The sequence below is a fragment of the Giraffa tippelskirchi genome, chromosome 2, assembly GCF_054371585.1.
Source record: "Giraffa tippelskirchi isolate mGirTip1 chromosome 2, T2T-mGirTip1v1.2.pri, whole genome shotgun sequence".
NCBI classification, from domain to species: domain Eukaryota; kingdom Metazoa; phylum Chordata; class Mammalia; order Artiodactyla; family Giraffidae; genus Giraffa; species Giraffa tippelskirchi.
This window is the reverse complement of record NC_137276.1, coordinates 176,606,303-176,625,355: the sequence shown is the minus strand read 5'-3', so window position 1 is coordinate 176,625,355 and position 19,053 is coordinate 176,606,303. Positions and strand designations below refer to the sequence as shown.

Here is a 19,053-nt window from a genome sequence, read left to right as displayed (position 1 = left end):
TTCTCCTTCTGTCAACTAACAAGTTTTTGTTTTGTGTTTTTACTTTGGTTATCAATATTTAGCTGCAATTTATTAAGCAAAGCTAGAAGGCAAAAGCAGCAGACCAGGTGGGCTCTGTAGTTAAGGATGACTTGGTGCTACACCCCAGAGATGCCCCGTTGCTGGCCTTTGAGAGACAGCACAAGGATCCAGAATGGCTTTATATATTCTCCCTTCATTCCTTCCCTTCGTCCTTCCACTTCTTCCCTCCCAAGCCCAGTTGCCATGGAGAATACCAGATATATAATTTGAAGACTATGAACAGTAGCAATACTTTCAAACCAAAAATACAGACATCTAGTCCATACTTAGTATCAGGAATTTGGATAGTTTCTAAACTCTGGCAGTAATGGCCTCTGTTGAAAGAGAGATAATGAGTGAACTGGAGATGAGAATTCCCCTATGTAAACATATGTAGCACACATCTTACCTAAATATATCTTCCAAAGGGGAAAACAAAAATTTTACCACACTGGTTATAAACTGGACCACTATAAAGAATAAAATATAACTCAAAGGAAAAATAAGCAAAAAACGTTTTACTTGATTCTATATAAGCACTTATGTCAGTATTTTTAAAATAATTTTTTTTGTATTAGAACAGTTTTAGGTTCACAAGATTGAGTGGCAAAGACAGAGAGTTCCCATATACCCCTTTTCTTCACACAGTACAATCTTGCCCAGGCTCGACATCCATCCTGCACCCCAGTGGTACAGTTGATAAGCCTACAATGATACAATATCACCTAAAATTCATAGTTAATTTTACAGTCCATTCTTGACATTGTACATTCTGTGGGTTTTGACTAGTGTGCAAAATAATTCCTCTGCCCTAAAAATTCTCTGGGTTTGTCCAATCATCCTTCTCTTCCACTATCCCTTGGCAACCACTTACCATTTTGTGTCTCCATAATTTTACCTTTTCCGACAGATTATGTAGCTGGAGTCACACAGTATGTAGTCTTTTAAAAACTGTTTCTTTTACTTAGAAATATTCATTTAAGTTTCCTCCATATCTTTACATGCCATGACAGCTCACTTCTTTATAGTGCTAAATAATATTCCATTATCTAGGTTACTACAGTTTACTTATCCATTCACCTAATGAAGAATAGCTTGGTTGTTTCCAAGTTTTCATAATTATGAATAGAGCTACTGTAAATATCTGTGTGCAAGTTTTGTGTGGATATAAGTGTTCAGCTCCTTTACATAAGTACCAAGGAGAACAATGGTATGAGTACGTTTAATTTTGTAAGAAACAGCCAAATGATCATCTAAATGAACTGTATCATTTTGCATTCCCACCAGCAATGTATGAGAGTTTCTGTTGTTCCACATCCTCACCAGCATTTGATGTTGTCAATGTTTCAGATTTTGAAACATTGGCAAATAAGCATATCAACAGATGTTTTGGTAGTTCTAGACAGCATATTAAAAAGCAGAGACATTACTTTGCCAGCAAAGGTCTGTCTAGTCAAAGCTATGGTTTTTCCAGTAGTCATGTATAGATGTGAGAGTTGGACTATAAAGAAAGCTGAGTGCTGAAGAATTGATGCTTTTGACCTGTGGTGTTAGAGAAGACTCTTGAGCGTCCCTTGGACTGCAAGGAGATCCAACCAGTCCATCCTAAAGGGAATCAGTCCTGAATATTCATTGGAAGCACCGATGTAGAAGCTGAAACTCCAATACTTTGGCCACCTAATGAGAAGAACAGACTCATTTGAAAAGACTCTGATGCTGGGAAAGATTGAAGACAGGAGGAGAAGGTTACGACAGAGGATGAGATGGTTGGATGGCATCACCGACTCAATGGACACGAGTTTGAGTAAACTCCTGGAGCTGGCGATGGACAGGGAGGCCTGGCGTGCTGCAGTCCATGGGGTCAAAAGAGTCGGACACAACTGAGCAACTGAACTGAACTGAACTGAATAGGTGAATAGTGGTATCTCATTGTTATTTTAGTTTGCAAATCTGTGATAACATACGTGGAACATCTGTTGATATGCTTATTTGCCATCTGTATATCTTCTTTGGTGAAGTGTCTTTGAGGTCTTTGATCCATTTTTTAAAATTTATTTATTTTTGATCACGCTGGGTCTTTGTTGCCGTGCAAGGGCTTTTCTCTAGTTGCAGCAAGCAAGGGCTACTCTAGTTTTGGTGCATAGGCTTCTCCTTGCAGTGGCTTTTCTTGTTGAAGAATATAGGCTCTAGGGTGCACAGGCTTCAGTAGTTACATTTCCTGAGCTCTAGAGCATAGGCTCGATAGCTGTGATGCACAGGCTTAGTTGCTCCGTGGCATGTCAGGTCTTCCCAGACCAAGGATCAAACCTCTGTCTCCTACACTGGCAGGCGGATTCTTACCTCTGAGCCAACAGGGAAGCCTTGGTCCATTTTTTAATGTGATCATTTGTTTTCTTATTGTTGAAAGTTAAGAGTTCTGTGTATATTTTGGATTACAGTCCTTTTTCAAATGTCCACCAAATATTTTTTCCCAGCCTATGCCTTATCTTCACATTCTCCTCATTAAAAGCAGAAGCTTTTAATTTTAATGAAGTTTGGCTAATCAGTTATTTCTTTCATGGATTTGTCTTTGGTCTTGAATGTAAAAAACACCATACCAAAGGTTATCTGTATTTTCTCCTCTATTATAATCTTCTAGAAGTTTTAGAGTTTTACATTTAACATTTAAGTCTGTAATCCATTTTTATTGTGAAAGGTGTCTGTGTCTACGTTCATTTCTTTGCATATGGATGCCCAGTTGTTCCAGAACCGTTTGTTTTGTCAAAGATCAGTTGGCTGTATTTCTGGGAATCTATTTCTAGACTCTCTATTCTGTTTCATTGATCTATGTACCTGTTCTTCCCCCAATACCACGCTGTCTTGATCAATGTAGCTTTATAGTTAAGTCTTGAAGTTGGGTAGTGTCAGTTCTTCAAATGTGTTCTTCTCCTCCAATATCATGTTGACTATTTGGGTCTTTTGCCTCTCTATATAAAAGTTTAGAATCAGTTTGTCAATATTCACAGAATAACTTTCTGGGATTGTGACTGAGGTTGCATTGAATCTATAGATCAAACTTATAAGCTTAGAGTTGTTTATAGCATTTCTTCATTATCTTTTTAATGTCCATGTCGTGATGTTTCCTCTTTCACTTTCATTATTATTAATAGCAATTGTTTATTCTCTTTTTTCTTAGTTAACCTGGTCTAAGGCTTAATGATTTTATTGATCTTTTCAAAGAACTAGCTTTTGGTTTTATTGATTTTTCTCTACTGATCTCCTATATTCAATTTCATTGATTTCTGCTCTGATTTTTGTTATTTCTTTTCTTCTGCTTGTTTGTACCATTCATTTCATTTATATATAAGCATACATAAGCATATGTATGTATACATAAGCATTCACAATAAAATATTTGGAGGTAGTATTTTGAACAAATTGTTACCTGTTGCGTCAATTAAGAATAAGAAAAATAAAAGTTTTTATTTTACCTTCACTATTCATTCTAAAATAGTCTTTCTTTATGTAGATCCAAGTTTTTGTATTATTTTTCTTCTTCTTGAAGAATTTCTTATAACATTTCTTACAAGGCAGGTCTATTGGCAACAAATTTCTTTGATTTTTGTTTGTTTGATAAAGTATTTCTCTTTCACTTTTGAAGGACAATTTCATAGAGTACAGAATTCTGGTTAGTGACTTTTTTCTCTCAATACTTAAAATATTTCATCCCACTCTCTTCTTGGTTGCACAGTTTCTGAGAAGTCAGGTGTAATTTTTATTTTTACTTCTATAGACATAAGGTGTTTTTCTCTCCAGCTTCTTTATCTTTTTTTTTCCCCTGCAGTTTGAATATGATGTGTCTAGGTGTAGTATTTTGTTGCTTAATCTGCTTGATGTTCTCTTAGTTTCCTGGGTCTGCCTATTAAGTATATGGTATACCTTCTGTAGTTAACCCACTATTTTTGGATTTTCTGTTCTGTGTTTTTTCAGTCCTTTCTCCTCTTTGCTTTTCAGTTTTGGAAGTTTCTATTGACATACCCTCAAACTCAGAGGTTTTTTCCGTTAGTAATGTCCAGTCTACTGATGAGCCTATCAAAGACATTTTTTTCATTTCTTTTACAGCTTTTTTTTTTTATCTCTAGCATTTCTTTTTGACTTTTTCTTAGAATTTCCATCTCTGATTACATTACCATTGCATGTTGTCCACTTGATCCATTAGAACCTTTAGCATATTAACCATAGTTGTTTTGCGTTCATGATCTGATAATTCCAACACACCTGCCAATACCTGAGTCTCGCTCTGGTAACTGTTGTGTCTCCTCAGACTGTGTCTTTTGCCTTTTAATATGTCTTGTAATTTTTTATCAAAAGGTAGATACGCTATGATGTACTGGCTAAAAGAAATTGACAAATAGGCCTTTAGTAAGATAGTAGTAAGGTGTGTGTTCTATGTTCCTATGTTTAGGTCCCAGTCTTCTGGTAAGCCTGTGCCCCTGGACTGTGAGATTCACCAGTGCTTAGGCTTTTACCTCCCTTTGGTGGAAGGGGATGGCTAGAGGGGGCCCTTCCTTCATGAGGAAGCCCAGAGAGGACTTTAGTTGGATGCTTCCTTTATTCCATGTGGGTTAGGCTCCAATAATCCCAGCAGGTTAGGTCCTGGCAAAAAAAAAAAAAAAGTTTCTACGGCGGGCATGCCTTGTGAAGAAGACAGAATGCTGAAATGCAGGATATTATTCTCTGATCTTCACTCTGAGCACCCGGTAAAGCTACTGGAGTTCAAAGCCACAAAAGACAAAAGTGTGAGGGTTACTTCCCTCCCTGCCCCCACCCCCATGACTAGGAACCTCCTGGAGTTTTTCTCTTTCAGGCTCATTCAACCTGGGCCTCCAGCAGTTCATCTTGTCCTGGCTCCTCAGAGGCTGCTGCTTGTGGGTTTCTGTCCAGTAATTTGTGAGTCTCTATATCTGTTTGTTTGCCTCTCAGTTTTGGGGAGCAGCAGTTTGCCCCGTGATCTTACTTCTCTGGTGGATTTAACAAGAACTGTTGATTTTTCAGTTTGTTAAGCTTTTTACTTCTTGTTAGGACTGAGTGGTGACTTCTAAGTTTCTTCCATGCTGAACAGGAAACTGCTAGTCCTTCTGTTCAGTTCAGTCAGTCAGTCATGTCTGACTCTTTGCGACCTGATGAATTGCAGCACACCAGGCGTCCCTGTCCATCACCAACTTCTGGAGTTTACCTAAACCCGTGTCCATCGAGTCAGTGATGCCATCCAACCATCTCATCCTCTGTCGTCCCCTTCTCCTCCTGCCCCTAATCCTACCCAGCATTAGGGTCTTTTCCAATGAGTCAACTCTTCGCATGAGGTGGCCAAAGTATTGGAGTTTCAGCTTCAACATCAGTCCTTCCAACGAACACCCAGGATTGATCTCCTTTAGGATGGATTGATTGGATTTCCTTGCAGTCCAAGGGACTCTCAAGAGTCTTCTCCAACACCACAGTTCAAAAGCATCAATTCTTTGGCGCTCAGCTTTCTTCACCGTCCAACTCTCATATCCATACATGACCACTGGAAAAACCATAGCCTTGACTAGACGGACTTTTGTTGGCAAAGTAATGTCTCTGCTTTTAAATATGCTATCTAGGTTGGCCATAACCTTCCTTCCAAGGAGTAAGCGTCTATTAATTTCTTGGCTGCAATCACCATCAGCAGTGATTTTGGAGCCCCCAAAAATAAAGTCTGACACTGTTTCCACTGTTTCCCCATCTATTTTGCATGAAGGGATGGGACCAGATGCCATGATCTTAGTTTTCTGAACGTTGAGCTTTAAGCCAACTTTTTCACTCTCCTCTTTCACTTTCATCAAGAGGCTCTTTAGTTTTTCTTCACTTTCTGCCATAAGGGTGGTGTCATCTGCATATCTGAGGTTATTGATATTCCTCCTGGCAATCTTGATTCCAGCTTGTGTTTCTTCCAGCCCAGCTTTTCTCATGATATACTTTGCATATAAGTTAAATAAGTAGGGTGACAATATACAGCCTTGACGTACTCCTTTTCCTATTTGGAACCAGTCTGTTGTTTCATGTCCAGTTCTAACTGTTGCTTTCTGACCTGCATACAGGTTTCTCAAGAGACAGGTCAGATGGTCTTGTATTCCCATCTCTTTCAGAATTTTCCACAGTTTATTGTGATCCACACAGTCAAAGGCTTTGGCATAGTCAATAAAGCAGAAATAGATGTTTTTCTGGAACTCTCTTGCTTTTTTGATGAGCCAGCAGATATTGGCAATTTGATCTCTGGTTCCTCTGCCTTTTCTAAAACCAGCTTGAACATCCTTACCTCAGTATTTTAAAATCAATGTAGAGGTAATAATCAGCTCATCCTGCCAGAAGACCTCTTAGGCAAATCAGCATGTCTTTGAGCTGATGGTTAAAACCCAGCTGTCACAGAGATGTTAAACAGGTTAGCCAAGGCCACAGGGGGCTTCCCAGGTGGCACGGTGGTAAAGAAGATCCCCTGAAGTAGGAAATGGCAATCCATTCCAGTATGCTTGCCCGAAAAATTCCATGGACAGAGGAGCTTGAGTAGCTATAGTCCATAGGGTCACAAAGAGTCAGACATGACTGAGCACACACATACAAGACTACAAAGCAAGCTGGAAGCTGAGCAGGGATTAGAGATCTGAAGAACCTGACTCCCAGCCCTGTATGCAAACTATACCAGTGTAAACTAACTAGCCAACAGCCAAATCAGATAAATGTGCCTGAAGTGAGTCACTTGTGGCTGCCAAACTTGGCCTCTTTGTACAGTCTGCAAGCTAAGGATCCAAAAGTCTGGGCCTTCTGCACACATATCAGCACAAGAACCCATCCCTGAGAGGCTGTGCTCCAAGGAGCAAGGGACTGACCATCTTTGGTGGTCATCACAGTGATTGGCCATTGCATTTGTGTAGTCCGTCTCAGTTTTTGAAGCAGTTTTATGTGATTTATCTCACATGTTCCTCCCAATTATACCAGTAGACTGTAAAATATCATCTTTCTTTTGTTTTTACAAACTTTGTGGACTTCCCTTGGCAATCCAGTGGTTAAGACTCCATGCAAGGGGTACAGGTTTGATCCCTGATCAAGGAATTAAGATCCCACAAGCAGCGTGGTGTGGCCAAAAATAGAAAATAAAGTAAAAAAACAAAAAATTGAATAAAAATCTCATGAGCCAAGGAGGCCAACAACCTAGTGCTGGGAGTTGAATCTTGCCCTAACGTGGATAAAGAAATAAGCGGAAGGCCTTGTCTCCAGATGGACACAGGAGGTGATTTATGAGATCAGTTCTAAGTAGGACAGACAGCATGCCCTGGCTGGAGGCAAGCTGGAGACGCAGCATTTAAGTAAGGGAACCGTGCACCTGGTAACTGTGTTACCAGTATTATCATCACAATTTATAAACTTCCTGGGAGACACGTAGTATTAGGAGTATAATATCTTGGCCATGACTAGGGTATTAAAAAGTCCTTGCCAAACCCCAAATGAACCATCTTCTTCTTTCTCCCTGTCTCAGTCTTCTGCCTCTTTCACTATTGTGATTAACCTCCACCCAGGGTCCCAGACTTTACCCTCCCAGGCACCTCTGGCCTCCTGCACTCAGTCTCCTCCAGCCCTCGGAATTATCAGTGATCAGGATGCTACCTTTTGGGTCTCCCTGATCACTTGGCTCTAAGTCCTTGCCCTGAACCACACACCCAACTATCCTTTACTACTGTGACCGTCCAACAACATACCTGAGAAGTTATGTAAAAGTTATAGAAATTAAACTAAGGCTGCGCACAACAGTGGTAAAAAGTAGAAATAGAATTATGTCATTGTGTCCGTCTACAAGGTATCTTCTCCCTCTTCCCCTACCACCAGGCACATGGCTAGACTAGGTTTCCCGTTCTTCCTTGTGGTTCAGTAAAGTAGAGCCATGTAACTAAATTCTTCCCAATGAAGTGTGTGGAACTGTTATATATTCTTTAAAGGCCTGACTGATAAAAATTCTTCTCTGTCCTTCCACACATTTTCTGTGGGCTGGAGAATGTGGCCCTAAAGGTTGACAGGGTCACAGGGGTCTAAGAAGCCTGGGTTCCCTAACCACCTCATAGGAAAGAGCTATGCCCGGGGAGAAGCACCTGCCTTGAACAGTTATGTGAGGGACAAGCTTCTGTTGTGCTTGAACCTTCATACATATAGGGCGTATTTGTGATAGTAGTTCAGCCGACCCTAACTAATAAACCCATCAAGTGAATGAAAGAAGGTGGGACCATCAGCAAGCTCTTACCAGACCCTAGAGAAGCATATAATTGAAAAGGAAAAAATATCTGCCTAATAACAAAAGGGAAAAAAAAGCCACAGGTGAATGTGAGTTACACTTGTATAAAATAGCATGGGGAACTTTTGTGTGATAACGGTTTTTGCAGGAAAGAACCTTTGGGGCTTTAAATAGCTAACAGTCTCAGTGTGAGCTACCGTTACCTGGTGGATGAAAAAGAATTCCTTCAGGACAGGTTCCTTGTTAATGGATCAGCCTAACACGTACTAGTTACACTGTAAATAAGAAACACTTTACTTCAATCAAATCAATATCAAGGGAGGGTACAGTCTCAACACCAGCACACATCTAGAAATGAAACATAGCCAACCTTGAGGGCCAAACTTTTAAAAAAGATATTAACAAAGTTAAACGTCCAGAAAAGGGAAGGGAATCAAAGTTAGCAAAGTAGTCAAGTCTGAAACCGTATCAGATGAGGAGCATTAAGGGAAGGTTATGTGTGTGTATGTGTGAAGTGGGGAGAGAGAGAAGGAGAAGCAGAGTGAGAACCACAACTGTCGCTCAGTAATTCGAAGGGTTGTCTTGGAGAGAAGGAACTGTATTTCACATCCCTTAACATGTAAAACTGGAGCTGAACTTCTGCTTTACATAAAAAGAGCTTTCCAACAAGTACAGCTGTTGGACAATGGAACAAGCTGCCTTGGAAAGAACTAAACTTCCCCTCAGAGGAAGTATTTTATCCAAAGCTGGCTGCTGCCAATTGAGAACATTGTAAAAGGTCACCCTGCACTGGCTGTTAGATGAGACAGTGAAGATCCCTTCCAAAGTCTTTGTTGTTGTTCAGTCACTAAGTCATGTCCGACTTTTTACAACCCCCAGTACTGCAGCACACAAGGCTTCCCAGTCCTTCACTATCTCCTGGAGTTTTCTCAAACTCATCTCCATTGAAATGGTGATACTATCAGACCATCTCATCCTCTGCCACCCTCTTATCCTTTGGCCTTCAATCTTTCCCAGCATCAAGGTCTTTTCCAATGAATTGGCTCTTCGCATCAGGTGGCCAAAGTATTGGAACTTCAGCATCAGTCCTTTCAATGTATATTCAGGGTTTATTTCCTTTAGGATTGACTGGTTTGAGCTCTGTGCTGTCCAAAGGACTCTCAAGAGTCTCCTCCAGCACAATTCAAAAACATCAATTCTTTGGTGCTCAGCCTTCTTTTGTTCCAACTCTCACATCCATACATGACTACTGAAAAAACCATAGCTTTGACTACATGTACTTTTGTCAGCAAGATGATGTCTTTGCTTTTTTATATACTGTCTTGGTTTTTCATAGCTTTCCTTCCAAGGAGCAAACATCTTTTAATTTTGTGGCTGCAGTCATCATCTGCAGTGATTTTGGAGCCCAAGAAAATAAAATCTGTCACTGTTTCTACTTTTTACTCTTCTATTTGCCATTAAGTGATGAGACCAGATGCCATGATCTTCAGTTTTTTGAATATTGAGTTTTAAGCCAGCTTTTTCACTCTCCTCTTTCACTTTCATCAGGAGGCTCTTTAGTTCCTCATTGCTTTCTGTCATTAGAGTGGTATCATCTGCATATCTTAAGAGATCAGTACCTGGGTGAGTAGCAAGAAAGGCTAACTTTACTTGTAGGTTCCTTATGATGATCAGACTCAGTTAGCGACAAAGGGTTAAAGGCCCCAAAAGGGCAGTATGAAGGCTGGGAGTGTCCAGGGTGTTGGAGAACTGCAGGGATGGGAGAAGAGGTGGGGAAGAGTTTTGCCTACTTTGCAGTTTAGCCTGGGGCCTTGGTGTATCTCTGAGAACTTTCTGGGCTGCTAATACTGTTTCAGTTCAGTTGCTCAGTCATGTCCAACTCTTTGTGACCTCATGGACTGCAGCACACCAGGCTTCTCTGTCCATTACCAACTCCTGGAGCCTACACAAACTCATGTCCATTGCATCAGTGATGACATCCAACCATCTCGTCCTCTGTTGTCCCCTTCTCCTCCTGCCTTCAATCTTTCCCAGCATCAGGGTCTTTTCAAATGAGTCGGTTCCTCACATCAGGTAGCTAAAGTATTGGAGTTTCAGCTTCAGCATCAGTCCTTCCAATGAATATTCAGGACTGATTTCCTTTGGGATGGACTGGTTGGATCTCCTTGCAGTCCAAGGGACTCTCAAGAGTCTTCTCCAACACCACAGTTCAAAAGCATCAATTCTTCAGGGCTCAGCTTTCTTTATAATCCAAATCTCACATCCATATGTGACTACTGGGAAAACCATAGCTTTGACTAGACGGATCTTTGTTGGTAAAGTAATGTCTCTGCTTTTTAATATGCTGTCTAGGTTGGTCATAGCTTTTTTCCCAAGGAACAAGCGTCTTTTAGTTTCATGGCTGCAGTCACCATCTGCAGTGATTTTGGAGCCCCCAAAAGTAAAGTCTGTCACTGTTTCCACTGTTTCCCCATCTATTTGCCATGAAGTGATGGGACCCAACGCCATGATCTCAGTTTTCTGAATGTTGAGTTTTAAGCCAACTTTTTCACCCTCTTCTTCCACTTTCATCAAGAGGCTCTTTAGTTCTTCTTCACTTTCCACTGGTAGGATGGTGTCATCTGCATATCTGAGGTTATTGATATTTCTCCCAGCAATGTTGATTCCAGCTTGTGCTTTATCCAGCCCAGCATTTTGCATGATGTACTCTGCATATAAGTTAAATAAGCAGAGTGACAATATACAGCTTTGAGGTACTCCTTTCCTGATTTGGAACCAGTCTGTTATTTCATAAGATTGTTTGCCAACACTCAAGTTAGGATGTCAGGACTTGTTTATAAACCACAAACACCTTACTATAGCTCCACCTAGTCTTCCTTATCTAGGTCAGTCTGGTCTCCTTGGTTTCAAGCCTTGGTCTGTTCATTCTTCCTCTGGGAGAAAGAAAGGAGAAGGAAAAGAAGGTTGCTAACTGTGCTAAATATCTTCAGTTATCCATTCTGGTGTGAGTCTCCCAGCCCCATAATTTCTCTATTCCACATTCAGTATGATTACTCCACAACTTCTCTGTCGGGGAGTTATAGAACCCATTCACACTGGCTGACTCCTTAACCCCCAGAAACCTAGCAAAGAGTACTGAATAGTACAGAAACCTAAGAAGGAGCACAGAATAAGTGCTACAAGCTATTGGAGGGGAAATTATGGTGAACTACTTAGTCAAGGAAAGCACAGAGGAAGAGGAAATGAATTTGAGTCTTGAGGAATGAGCAGAACTTAGTCATGCAAAGAGAAGTGAGAGAATTTCAGGTTGGAGAGACTACACACGGAGAAGAGAATATAAAAGAGTATGTTAGGAGCCAATGTGCGGAAGAGTCAGACTGGAAGGATCTACTGAGGGAACTCAATGCTTGGTGCAACACTTCTCACAACCTTCAGCTTCCGTGAGCTGTTCCAACCCCATCCATGATTGTTTGGGAGTCCCTAGACAGGAGTGAGCATGCTATGGTCTAGGCCGGTAGATTAGGGAATGCATAGAAAAGGTTTATCTGCAAAGAATCTGACAAAGCCTCCATGAAATTTTCAAATCAAATGGAAAAAAGTTGCCTGGCTAGAAGTATGGTTAAATACATTTATAGCTGGTTCAATCACTGAACCAAAATTATACTCCTCTCTTGCCCCAAATATGCCACTGGTCATGTTTTCCTTGTTTCTATCACTGGCAATTCACCCAGTAGAAGTGGTAATGCATCCTTAAAAAAAGTCACCTCACACCCAGATCAGTGTACCTCTGGAGTTTCGCATTGATTGAGTTGTCATAGTAGGGGTACTTAATGGCCTTAAAGACAGTCAACTTTCTCTAGGATCTACATGTAGGTCATAAAACACCATGGTCCTATATGTTTGATATAATGTGTGGGATTCATATTTTCCAGTTCTAGAGTATTGAGAACGTTTTATTCAAACTGATATCTGGGTATGCTATACTGTTTAAATAAATTAGTATTTCCATTTAGACCCACTTGTATGGTAAAAATTAGAAGTTCAAGGGTCAATGCCCCACATAATGCACTTGCCATTGTAAAATAGGAGTTTATATTCCTACTAACATTCACTGACTTGCATAATCACAGTGATTGGCCTACATCTAGCATTTTGTGTAAAACATATAAATGAGAAGACAATAATAGAGAGTTTAGAGAAGTGAGGACTGGTCAGAGGATGGAAAGAATGGTGGGAGATGTTTTATAGTTCATCAAGACACAAATAGAGAAAGCTCAGTAAAAAAAAAAAAAGACAGTGGGTCTATAGAGAAATAAGTAAAAATCTGAAAGATTATGTAAGCTAAAGAATGACCTGGAAATATGGAACATAATATCAAAAAGTACCAAACCAGTGGAGCCCAGCACACAAAATTATAGAGTGCCTAGGCATCTTCTCTATCATTACATTGAAAGGTTGAGTCATGTTCCTACTGAGTCTTTTTTTTTTTTTCTTTTTTCTTTTCTTTAAATAAATTTATTTATTTTAGTTGGGGGCTAATTACTTTACAATGTTGTAATAGTTTTTGCCATACATTGACATGAATCAGCCATGGGTTTACATGTGTTCCCCTTCCTGGACCCCCCACCCACCTCCCTCCCCATCCCATCCCTCTGGGTCATCCCATTGCCCCGGCCCTGAGCATTTGTCTCATGCATTGAACATGGAATGGTGTTCTGTTTCACATATGATAATATACATGTTTCAATGCTATTCTCCCAGAACGTCCCACCCTCACCTTCTCCCTCAGAGTCCATAAGACTGTTCTATGCATCTGTGTCTCTTATTCTGTCTCGCATATAGGGTTATCGTTACCATCTTTCAAATTCCATATATATGCATTAGTATACTGTATTGTTGTTTTTCTTTCTGGCTTACTTCACTCTGTATAATGGGCTCCAGTTTCATCCATCTCAATAGAACCGATTCAAATGTATTTTTTTTAATGGCTGAGTAATATTCCATTGTGTATATGTACCACAGCTTCCTTATCCATTCGTCTGCTGATGGACATCTAGGTTGCTTCCATGTCCTGGCTATTGTAAACAGTGCTGCGATGAACATTGGGGTACACACGTCTCTTTCAATTCTGGTTTCCTCGGTGTGTATGCCCAGCAGTGGGATTGCTGGGTCATATGGCAGTTCTATTCCCAGTTTTTAAAGGAATCTCCACACTGTTCTCCATAGTGGCTGTACTAGTTTGCATTCCCACCAACAGTGTAAGAGGGTTCCCTTTTCTCCACATCCTCTCCAGCATTTATTGCTTGTAGACTTTTGGATAGCAGCCATTCTGACTGGTGTGAAATGATACCTCATTGTGGTTTTGATTTGCATTTCTCTAATAATGAGTGATGTTGAGCATCTTTTCAAAGAATAAAGACTCAGTAGCAGTCTGACTTGGAAGTCAAAGTAGGGAGATTTAAGTGTTCTCAGAAGCCCTTCTCTGTCCAGTGTCTTGGGATTTCTGGTTGAGTTAATGGGATAGAAGTTTTCCAAGTCACAGAGTGTGTAAATGTGGATGATTGAGGACACCATTTCTAGAAGACAGAGGCTTCCATGAGCAAGATGAGGCTGCCACAGAGCTGTAATCTGCCAGCCTGAGGAGGTTGTCTGTGACAGAACCTATCTGACAATTTGATCAGGAATTTCTTCCCAAATGGGACAATATCCCTGCCTTTTATTTCAAGGTCTGCCTTTTTTCCCCTGAAATCCTTAAAGCAATAATAATGATTCTTTCCTAAAGGAAAGTTGCCATTCTTGCTAGCCTGGTCTTTGAACTGGCTTTCTCTCTGATCCTTCTGGCACAGAAGACTTGTTACTGAGTTAATGAAGTGAATGAACTAGACAAGCACAAGGGAAGCCCACCTTGAAATAGCAAGGGGACTAGAGGTTTGTTTTTGTGAGATACTGACAGTGTACAGGACCCACTGTAACATATAGCATGGTGCCATAGGATAGCAAGGCAGCCACTTGTTTCAGACTGAGGGGCAGGAGTTGAGTGTACCCAAAAAGAGGGAAAGACACAGATGAAAGGAGTGAGTTTCCACTGGCTCCCTCTTATGGCTCTGCCTGAGTTCAGAGGTCTGTGCAGCTTTCTCAATTTACTATATACCTGTGGACTGAGGGATAATCAGGAGAAAGCAGTCCATTAATCAACCATAGGTCCAAATACTCTCAACACTTTCACACACTCACCAACCCCAATGGAAAATGAAGTCTAAAGGCAGAACTTTTAGGTGGAAAAAAAAAAGTCTAATTAAAGTAACTTTTGAAAAATCCTTTAAATATCCTGTTATACCATCTTTCAACAAGCTGTTACACCATCTTTATACTACCTTTCATTGTTATACCATCCTTCAACAAGTGCAACATAATTTTGTGGGTGTTTTCCTTCAGCTGGGTAGGAGTTAAAGTAGTAGACGTTTGTTTAAAGGATCATGTTTTGGAAAATAAATTCTTTAAACCCAATCAGATCATGTTATGAGATACATCTGGGAACCAAGATCAAAAAGGACCAAGACAAGAGTGGATTCACATCTCTCATTTCAGCTCATCTGACACTACTCACCGAATTTGAAGATGGGCAAATCATCCTCGCTATTTAAATGGCCCTCATTCCTTTCCTTCTTTCTTTCTTGTTTTTTTTTTCTGTCTTTTCTTTTCGTAACACATATTGTTAAACTCATGTCAGTTAAAAACACATGACACTCAACTCCGTGGTTCATGGACATATCCTCTCCCAAGTACCTAAGTAAGAGCCAGAAATAAAAAGTAGGGTCCAACACTTGAGACTTTAGTTTCAGGACCAGTTGGTCTCTGGCAAGTGCCTTATTGTTCACTGCTATCTTTCTAAACGTGTGCCCCAGAGTCTGCCCTTTACTTACCATACTTTTCCCATTGATGACTCCTCTTCCTATCTTTGTGTTCTTTACACAATTCTTGGATGATATCTTTGGTCCAGAAGACTTTAATTAAGAAGAAAATACAGATTTATAGGAAAGAGACCTGGAAAATCTCAAACAGACACATCTTTATTGCAAGCCTGTAGATCCGTGAGAGAGAACAGGGCCCAGAAGGATCAGCTCTGGATTTGCTCCAACGTGAGTCCTTCAGTCACTCCCTTCTCTGTAAGCTCCCCACTTGCGCCAGCATTTTAATCTTTCAATCTCACTCCCTCCTCCATCGTCCCCTGTTTATTCACCTTTTCCATTCCCTTGTCTCATTCTTTCTGATTGCCCCGCTCTCTCACACTCATATCCCCTTGCAGATCATCTTTCTGTTGGAGCCTGTACTGATGGCCTCTTTCCAAGAGCAGCAGGTTTGAATCAGCTCCAGCTTAAAATGAAGGCAGGAGGTGGGGGGAGTGAGGCCAGGAGGGGATATCGGCTCTCTTGTGTCCATTGTTCTGAGTGTGCAGCCTTCACCCAGGCCTCCTGGCACCCTCCTCTCTCTCTCTCTCCTTCTCTGCCCAGACATCCCCCACACCACACACAAGAGAAGGCACAAAAGGTATGCACAAGAGAAGGCTTCATGATCCCTTGCAGGCAAAACCAGAGACCCTCCATCCCCACCCCTAATCAGGCAGCTGGTTTCCATTAGATGTTCCAAGCCCTATAAATACTCTCTTTTCTCACTTATCTCTTACTATTTTTCCTTTCTCTTTCTCATATTCCCCTCCCTGCCTCTGGATTCCCTCCTGGGAGGAGGCTGACATTAAGAAGGGAAGGCATGCCAAATTTTGCATTAACCATCTTGTCATGCCCCAGGCCCCTGGCAGAGCAGAACCCAGAAATAATGGCTTCTTCTGTTTGTCCAGTTTGCTGCTCCACACACGAAAGTTTGAAATCTGCCCAGGAGAGCAGAAAAGTTGAGCTCAACCTGAGCTCAAGGGTCACCCCATGTTTGTGCTCTCATTGTACTGCTGGCTGAGCCTCTTGAGTCCTCTGTCTTGTGCTTTGCACTGAATAGTGTATGGTATTTGGGGCACAGCTCTGGAGGGGGATATTCTGGGTTCAGATCCCAGGCTCTTAGTACACAGTCAGCCTGACCTCAGGCAAGTTACCTAACCTCCCTCATTTGTAAAACTGTGCTGACAACACCTACCTCAAAGGACTGCTAGGAAGATGAAAATGAAGCAACTAATGGGAAAACATTTAGCTCAGGTCTGCACTTAGCACACAGCAGTTCTCTCTTCTTGCCCCTTCCAATAGGATTGACTATGGGAAAACCCACCCTCCTTTTCTACCTACTCCCACACCCTCCAAGTAATTAACTGAGCAATTAGAGAAGAATTAACTTCTAAATACCCAAGATCTGAGTTGGGGAGTGTAAAATGTTTGCTTCTTGATAAATGTTTTTTCTCGAAGATAAAGAGACAGAGAAAGAGTGATTGTAAAAGGCTTCAACTAGAACAATGATAATATTCTTTGCAGCCGAAGGTGGAGAACTCTATACAGTCAGCAAAAACAAGACCGGAATCTGACTTTGGCTCAGATCATGAACTCCTTATTGCCAAATTCAGGCTTAAATTGAAAAAAGTGGGGAAAACCACTAGGCCATTCAGGTGTGAACTAAATCAAATCCCTTACGATTATACAGTGGAAATGACAAATAGATTCAAGGGATTAGATCTGATAGAGTGCCTGAAGAACTATGGATGGAGGTTCGTGACATTGTACAGGAGGCGGTGAACAAAACCATCCCCAAGAAAAAGAAATGCAAAAGGGCAAAATGGTTGTCTGAGGAGAGTTTACAAATAGCTGAGAAAAGAAAAGACGTGAAAGGCAAAGGAGAAAAGGAAAGATATACCCATGTGAATGCAGAGTTCCAAAGAATAGCAGGGAGAGATAAGGAAGCCTTCCTCAGTGATCAACACAAAGAAATAGAGGAAAACAATAGAATGGGAAAGACAAGAGATCTCTTCAGGAAAACTCGAGATACCAAGGGAACATTTCATGTAAAGATGGGCGCGATAAAGGACAGAAATGGTATGAACCTAACAGAAGCAGAAGATAGTAAGAAGAGGTGGCAATAATACACAGAAGAACTATACAAAAAAGATCCTAATGACCCGGACAACAAAGATGGTGTGATCACTCACCTAGAGCCTGACATCCTGGAGTGTGAAGTCAAATGGGCCTTAGGAAGCATCACTATGAACAAAACTTGTGGAGGTGATGGAATTCTAACTGAGCTATTTCAAATCCTAAAATATGTTGCTATTAAAGTGCTGTACTCAATATGTCACAAAATTTGGAAAACTCAGCAGTGGCCACAGGACTGGAAAAGGTCAATTTTCATCCCAATACCAAAGAAAGGAAATGCCAAAGAATGTTCAAACTACTCCACAACTGCACTCATTTCACACACTAGCAAAGTAATGCTCAAAATCCTCCAACTTGGCTTCAACAGTTTGTGAACCGAGAGCTTCCAGATGTACAAGCTGGATTTAGAAAAGGCAGAGGAACCAGAGATAAAATTGCCAACATCCGCTGGATCATATAAAAACCAAGAGAATTCCATAAAAACATCTATTTCTGCTTCATTGACTAGGTGAAAGCCTTTGACTGTGTGGATCAGAAGAAACTGTGGAAATTATTAAAGAGATGGGAATACAGACCACCTTTCCTGTCTCCTGAGAAACCTGTGTGCAGGTTAAGAAGCAACAGTTAAAACTGGACATGGAACAACAGGCTGATTCCAAATTGGGAAAGGAGTACGACAAGGCTATATATTGTTACTCTGTTTATTTAACTTATATGCAGAGTACATCATGAGAAATGCTGGGCTAGATGAATCAGAAGCTGGAATCAAGATTGCCAGGAGAAATATCAATAACCTCAGATATGCAGATGACACCACCTTTATGGCAGAAAACGAAGAGGAACTAAAGACCCTCATGATGAAGGTGGAAGAGGAGAGTGAAAAAGTTGGCTTAAAACTCAACATTCAAAAAACTAAAATCAAGGCATCTGGTTCCATCACTTCATGGCATATAGATGGGGAAACAAGGGAAATTGACAGATTTTATTTTCTTAGGCTCTAAAATCACCATGGACGGTGACTGCAGCCATGAAATTAAAAGACTCTTGTTCCTTGGGAGGAAAGCTTTGACAAATCTAGACAGTGTATTAAAAAGCAGAGACATTATTTTGCTGACAAAGGTCATATAGACAAAACTATGGTTTTTCCAGTAGTCATGTATGAATGTGAGCACACAGAATTGATGCTTTCAAACTGTGGTGTTGGAGAAGACTCTTGAGATTCCTTTAGACTACAATGAGATCAAACCAGTCAATCCTAAAGGAAATGAACCCTGAATATTCATTGGAAAGACTGATGCTAAAGCTGAAGCTCCAGTACTTTGGCCACCTGAGGAGAGAGCTGACTCATTGGAAAAGACCTTGATGCTGGGAAAGATTAAAGGCAGGAAGAGAAGGGGACGAGATGGTTGGATGGCATCACTGACTCAATGGACATGAGCTTGAGCAAGCTCTGGGAGATGGTGAAGGACAGGAAAGCCTAGCATCCTGCAGTCCATAAGGTCACAAAGAGTCGGACAGGATAGAACAACTGAACAACAACAGAACAGTAGTTACAGTTGTTAGTACTTCTTATAACCCAGGCAGCAAGAAGCAATGTTGAGTCAGTGACCTCAGAGCAAAAGTTCCTCCAGG

At 40.9% G+C, this 19,053-nt stretch overlaps 1 protein-coding gene across 2 annotated transcripts in view; it reads left to right on the top strand.

Moving 5' to 3' along the window:
* GTPBP8 (GTP binding protein 8) overlaps positions 1-19,053 on the top strand; it is a 168,852-nt gene that overhangs the window by 130,565 nt on the left and 19,234 nt on the right. The gene's annotated exons all lie outside the window — the stretch shown is intronic.